The 6,000-nt window shown below is 41.2% G+C and overlaps 1 protein-coding gene across 3 annotated transcripts in view; it reads right to left on the minus strand.

Annotated features, from left to right (window-relative positions):
- The window catches only part of SYMPK (symplekin), a 169,067-nt gene extending 165,983 nt beyond the window's left edge, over positions 1-3,084 (minus strand). For 2 of the 3 annotated variants that reach the window (XM_029619579.1, XM_029619576.1), the window contains exon 1: positions 2,928-3,084. The gene's annotated coding sequence lies outside the window, so the exon portion shown is untranslated. Of the gene's footprint in view, positions 1-2,848 lie in introns of all 3 variants that reach the window. The other variant, XM_029619577.1, reaches the window with a different exon arrangement.
- Positions 3,085-6,000: the final 2,916 nt, after the last annotated feature.

Here is a 6,000-nt window from a genome sequence, read left to right on the forward strand (position 1 = left end):
GATACATCCCAGGTCAGATATTAAAGAAATTCAGAGAAGTTCTGGCATTGATGGACCTGTTCAATCTTTGGAGACAGGAGGGTTCCACGAGACTGGAGAATGGTAGATGTTGCCCCTCTTCATAAAATACAGCATTTTTGCTTCACCTAAGTGGTGAGTAAATGAATGGACATGCTACTAAAGGAAAAGATGGCAAAGTATCTTCAAGTCCAGTGGGATGAAAGATTTGAGGCAACATGGGTTTACCAAGGCAAGCTTATGTCAGACAAATCTGTTCAATGTCTCTAACTGAGTAACCACAGATTTATATCTGGTGTATGCCCTGGATACAATGTCCTTGGAGTTTAGCAAAACCTTTTATACTACCTTGCATATGAAGCTCACAGTTTAGCCATGATTTTGTTAATTGTTTCTTGCTTTTATATTTTAAATGTGTGTTTTTTTTGTCATAAATCACCTCGAGCTGTGTGAAGGGCAGCATATAAATGCAAGAAATAAACTGAGCAGTGTAGAGGTGGGTCCCAAGGTGGTGGACTGGATTAGAAGATGGTTTGATGGACAAAAGAAGGTGGTGGTAAATGAAGGCCACTTTGACGAAAGAAGGGCAATTAGTGGAATGCTTCAAGAATATGTCCCCAGGTCGGTTCTATTCAATAGCTTTAAGTGATACTGTAGAAGAGCTACTAGGTAAAGTTTCCTTTTTTGCAGATGACACTAAGATCCACAACAGAGTGACAGAATAAGAAGTGATCAAGTGCATGGTAGCTCAAATTCAATGCCAAACGTGCAGAATCACTAACTTGGGCTGCAGAAATCCAAAGAAGCAGTACATGATTGGCAAGGAGAAGGATATACACCAGTGATGGCAAACTCCAGTCCTCAAGGGCCACAAACAGATCAGGTTTTCAGGATATCTACAATGAATATGCATGAGAAAGATTTGCATGCACTGCCTCCACTGTATACAAATCTATCATATGCATATTCATTGTGGATATCCTGAAAACCTAGCCTGTTTGTGGTGAACTCCAGTCCTCGAGTGCCATCATTGATATACACCAACCAGGAGCAAGACCTTAAGGTGATCTCTCATGATCTCAAGGTAGCATCATGGCAAAATAGTACCATAAGATGATGGCCAAAACCAGAGGAATGCTACAGTGCATAGGGAACAGCAAACCTTTTTCAAAGAAAGAATGCTCTGGAACCAGAAGTGAAGTATGGGGCTTCAAGGGAGAAGAATCAACACCATCAGAAAAGCCCCTCGGGGCAGGGAGTAGATACAGAAAACAGTAACATAGGTTTGGAAAAATCTGAGGTATCAGGATGCTTAAAAATTTAGATCTGATGCTACCACAAGCCCAAGAAAAACTGGTATTGTTACTTAAGGCAAAGTGAAAGATGCCCCCCACTACTGCAGAAAGATGTGGTGAGGCTGGAGCGAGGTAGGAAAGAGGAACTGACAGACAGGCTAGAAAGAGGGAGAAGAGAACAATGACAAAAAAAGTGAAATGAAGTAAAAAATGACATTTTAAAATGAGCAAAATAGACACAAGTTGACTTTTTTGCTTAAGGCACTGCACAAGTAATGAAACTAGGTAGGCTAGATACACCTAATGGCCCTTTCTCCAAAACCTGTTCTGGTGTCCCCACAGCCAGTCAAGTTTTCAAAATATTCCCCAAAAATATGGATGGCATAAATCTGCATATACACAATGAACATGAACAAGGGAAGAGAGGAGATTTCTTAAGAAGGAAATGTTTATCTAAAATAGTAATGACAGCAGAAAAAAACCAAATGACCCCATCCAGTCTGTCACTCCATGGAGGTTTCCCCCAAGCCTTATGTTAAGGGAGGTAATATTTACAATCAAAACCAAACAAACTAGTAACATTTTTACAGGGTGAGCAGCCTTCTTAATAATTCAGACACTGCTGCTTCAAGCTTTGCTTTTGGACTTGGCCATAAAAGCAGTCCTGTGCTTTTTCCTTAATGTCTGCATATCAGAGCCCCGGAGCATAAAAGCTGGGGCCTATCATTGGCTGTTGTCTGAATCCAATTTCCCTTGCCCCCACAGCAGAGAGCAATGTTGCCGTTGCATCAAAAGCATCAAAGCTAATTGGTTAAGAGTAATAATTCCTATGCTGTCAGTTGATGGAACTGCCAAGGGACTCAATCTAGCAAGAGATTTCATTTAAGCCCGTTCTAGGTTTAGCATCAACATCCCAGTGCATTGTAGGAGCTATACATGAAAACACTATAGAAATAGGTGGAGATAGTATTAGACAATCATAGAGCTGTACAAGTAAACAAGAGACAATCTCTGCGCCACACAGCTCATAATCTTGGACAAAGTCATTGAGGAATTCATCCCCAGAGGAGAATTGCCTTACATACCACCCTCCCATCCCCCAAAATTGCAATATTTATAATTATAAAAATAGTTTTAATAATTCCGTTTATGCCAGAACTTTCGAGTGATAATAGATGTTTCCTTGTCAACCGACATGATGTTTCTTACTAATGCCGGTATAGAAATAGTTATAAATAAATAAATAAAAATTTCTCTTCCCCACCCCAACAATTCGTTTCTGCACGCAACATTAATCAAAATGCATAGAGCAAACACAACAAAAATAGGCCTGAACAATCAGTTTCCAAATCCTGTTCTGGAAATCAAAACTACTTCACCCCAAACTATCTGGTACTTGAGGATAGCCACACATTGATTAACATGCATTCACAGTCGGTTGATTTAGATAGTTCAGTGACCCTGAAGACAGGTGTTAAGTTTTTCTGTAAAAATTGGGTCACGGGGCAAATAAGTAAACGGAAACACAAACACACCTACAGCTACAATGAATGTTAAGAGATTCTGCGATACCCGGAGAGCGAGGACAAATACTCCATCCTGGCACGCGCTTACCGAGACGTCACTAACCGCCACTGCGGCTTCCTTCCACTCTCTCAGCCACAGGCACCACACTCTACTTTATCGCTCCCAACCGGCAAACTCCACCACGGCCGCCATGACACAGAGAAAACCGCTCTGAACATGCGCGGGCTGGAACACATGATCCGTCTCTCCGCTATCAGAACAGGGGAAACCGTTCTGAACATGCGCGCGGCGTTAAGGCACGTGATTCGTCGCTCCACTTTCAGGATGCTTTGAACAGGGGCGCTGGAAAATGAGATCTTACGCGCTCTCTTTCTTCCTCAGGAGACCGGGAACGATGGGAAGCGTAGTTCGGCATGAAAGCGGGTGAGTCCACGGACTTTGGTTTCATTTGAGAGTATTTGAATTTTTTGGTGAGTTGTCGTTTGTGGGACTTCTTAACAAAACCAATTCTAAGTACCACTACTTAATAGTTCTATAGCGCTACTCAGTGCACACATCGCTGTACAAAAAGCATAATAGACCTTACAATCTAATCAAAACAAACATGCAGGGCAAAGAAGACTAGGGAATTTAATTTATTAATACGATCAAAATAATTAAGTTGTAAATAGGTCAATCGGATTAAAAATTAAAACAGCCTCAAAAAGGTAGGTTTTTAGATTGGATTTAAATAAGGCAAGAGAGGGAGCATGATGCACCAGTTCAGGAAGTCTATTTCAAGCATATGGTGCAGCTAGGAGGAAAGCAAGAAGTAGGGAATTGGTGGTAAAGAAGAACATAGATCAGAGTGATTTGCCTGATGAGCGGGAGTGCACGGAGAGAACTAACAAGACGTGATTGGACGTGTGTTTTCCACGTGCTAGCTTTACCTCTTATTCAGTACTTTGGGGGCCTCCGACTTAATATCGCCATGATATTAAGACGGAGGGTGCACAGAAAAGCAGCACATTTTACTGCCAAAGGCAGGAGTTAATTTCGGCCAACACCGGGAAAGTGTACAGAAAAGCAGAAAAAAATGCTTTTCTGTACACCCCTCCGACTTAATATCATAGCGATATTAAGTCGGAGGCCCCAAAAATAAAAAATCTTTAAAAAAAATACAAAATCTGCCCGTGGGTTGGAAGACAGACGCTCAGTTTTGCTGGCGTCCGTGGGTTCAACAACTGATGCCGGTAAAATTAAGCATCGGCTGTCAAACTCGCTGACAGCCGCCGCTTCTGCCAATAAGGAGTCGCTAGGGACGATCTAGTGTCCCTAGCACCTCCTTATTAGCGCAGGCCCTCATTTGCATACTGAATCGCGCGCCCAGGAGAGTGGCACGGGCGCTCACCTCGGAGCGCCGGCTCTCCCGCGCAGATTACTGAATCGGCCTGATGGTAACGAGAACTACATACTATGGAGTGATACAGAGGCATTATGATTTTTTCTGTTTTATTCTCCATTCCTTTCCTAATAATCCCTAGCATTCTATTTGCTTTCTTGGCTGCTGCTGCACACTAAGCAGAAGATTTTAATGTATTATCAACGATGACTTCTATTTTTATTTTATTTATTTATTTATAGTTTTTATATACCGCGGCTTTTTTCTGAATGGCGACTCCTAATGTGGAACCTTGCATTGTGTAACTATAATTTGGGTTACTCTTCCCTAAGTGCATCACTTTGCACTTGTCCAATTAAATTTCATTTCCCATTTGCATACCTAATCTAGTTGTGCAAGATCTTCTTGCAATTTCTCACAATCCTCTTGTGATTCAACAACTTTGAATAATTTGATATCATCAGCAAGTTTGATCATCTCACTTGTTGTTTACAGCTCCAGGTCATTTACAAATATATTAAAAAGCATTAGTCCCAAAACAGAACCCTGGGGCACTCCACTATTCACCTTTTTCCATTGGGAAAATTTACCATTTAGCCCAACACTCTGTTTTCTATCTTTTAACCAGTTCTCAATCCACAACAGGAGACTGCCCACTATTCCATTAATTTTTTATTTCTTAAGAAGTTTCTAATGAGAGACTTTGTCAAATGCTTTGTGGAAATCCAGATACACTATATCAACTGGCTCACCTTTATCCATATGTTTATTTACACTCTCAAAAAAATGTAGTAAACTGGTGAGGCAAGACTTCCCTTGGCTAAATCCATGTTGGCTGTCTTCCATTTATCTATGCCTATCTATATGTTTAACAAATTTGTTCTTTATGATAGTTTCTACCATTTTACCTGGAGACTTAATTGGAGATTCAATTGTACTACTTGTGACTTTGAAATAATATGTGAGTGGTCACTACATGTGTTTTAAATTGCAAAAATTTAAAACTTAATTAGTCTGTAGTTTTCTGGATCACTCCTGGATCCCTTTTCAAAAATTGGCATTTCATTGGCACCATAGACAATGTTAATAGTTTACAGATTTTCCTATAGCAGGTCCGCATTTTCATTTCTCAGTTCTTTCAGCACTCTGGGATGTATACCATCTGGTCCAGGTGATTTGCTACTTTTTAGTTTGTCAATTTGCCCTAGTAAATCCTCCAGGTATACTGAGATTGGATTCAGTTCTGCTGAATTATCACCTTTGAATGTCATTTTTAGCATGGGTATCTATCTTTCTCAGTAAAGACCGAAGCAAAAAATTAATTTAGTCTCTCTGCTATGGCTTTGTCATCCCTAAATGCTCCCTTTTACCTCTTCATCTTTAATGGTTCAACTGACTCCCTGTAGTGAGCGGCATATGTGTGAGCCCCTCTTGCAGTGGCGTAGTTGATGCAACCTTGTGGACTGACCCCAAAGGTCTGTGCTGATGGGGGCGAATGAGTCTTTACAAAGGCCAAGCTATGACAAGGTCCAGGATTCTGTGATAATGGTCAAATCCAGAGGGCAGGCTAAAGCTGGGAGACCAAGTGAGGCTGAGGTTGAAGATTGTGGCAGAGGCTGAAGCTGAAGATTGGGGCAAGGCTGAAGCAAAGAGACCTTTTGCTGAGGAGAAGAATGAAGGTTGGGAAAGCCCTTTTATAGGGCGAAGAATCATAACGTCATCCAAGAATGCCGCAGGCTTTCCCACTGCGGTCCCTATAAAAGAGCTAACTTTGAGTGC

This window comes from Rhinatrema bivittatum, chromosome 11 (genome assembly GCF_901001135.1).
Source record: "Rhinatrema bivittatum chromosome 11, aRhiBiv1.1, whole genome shotgun sequence".
Taxonomy (NCBI): domain Eukaryota; kingdom Metazoa; phylum Chordata; class Amphibia; order Gymnophiona; family Rhinatrematidae; genus Rhinatrema; species Rhinatrema bivittatum.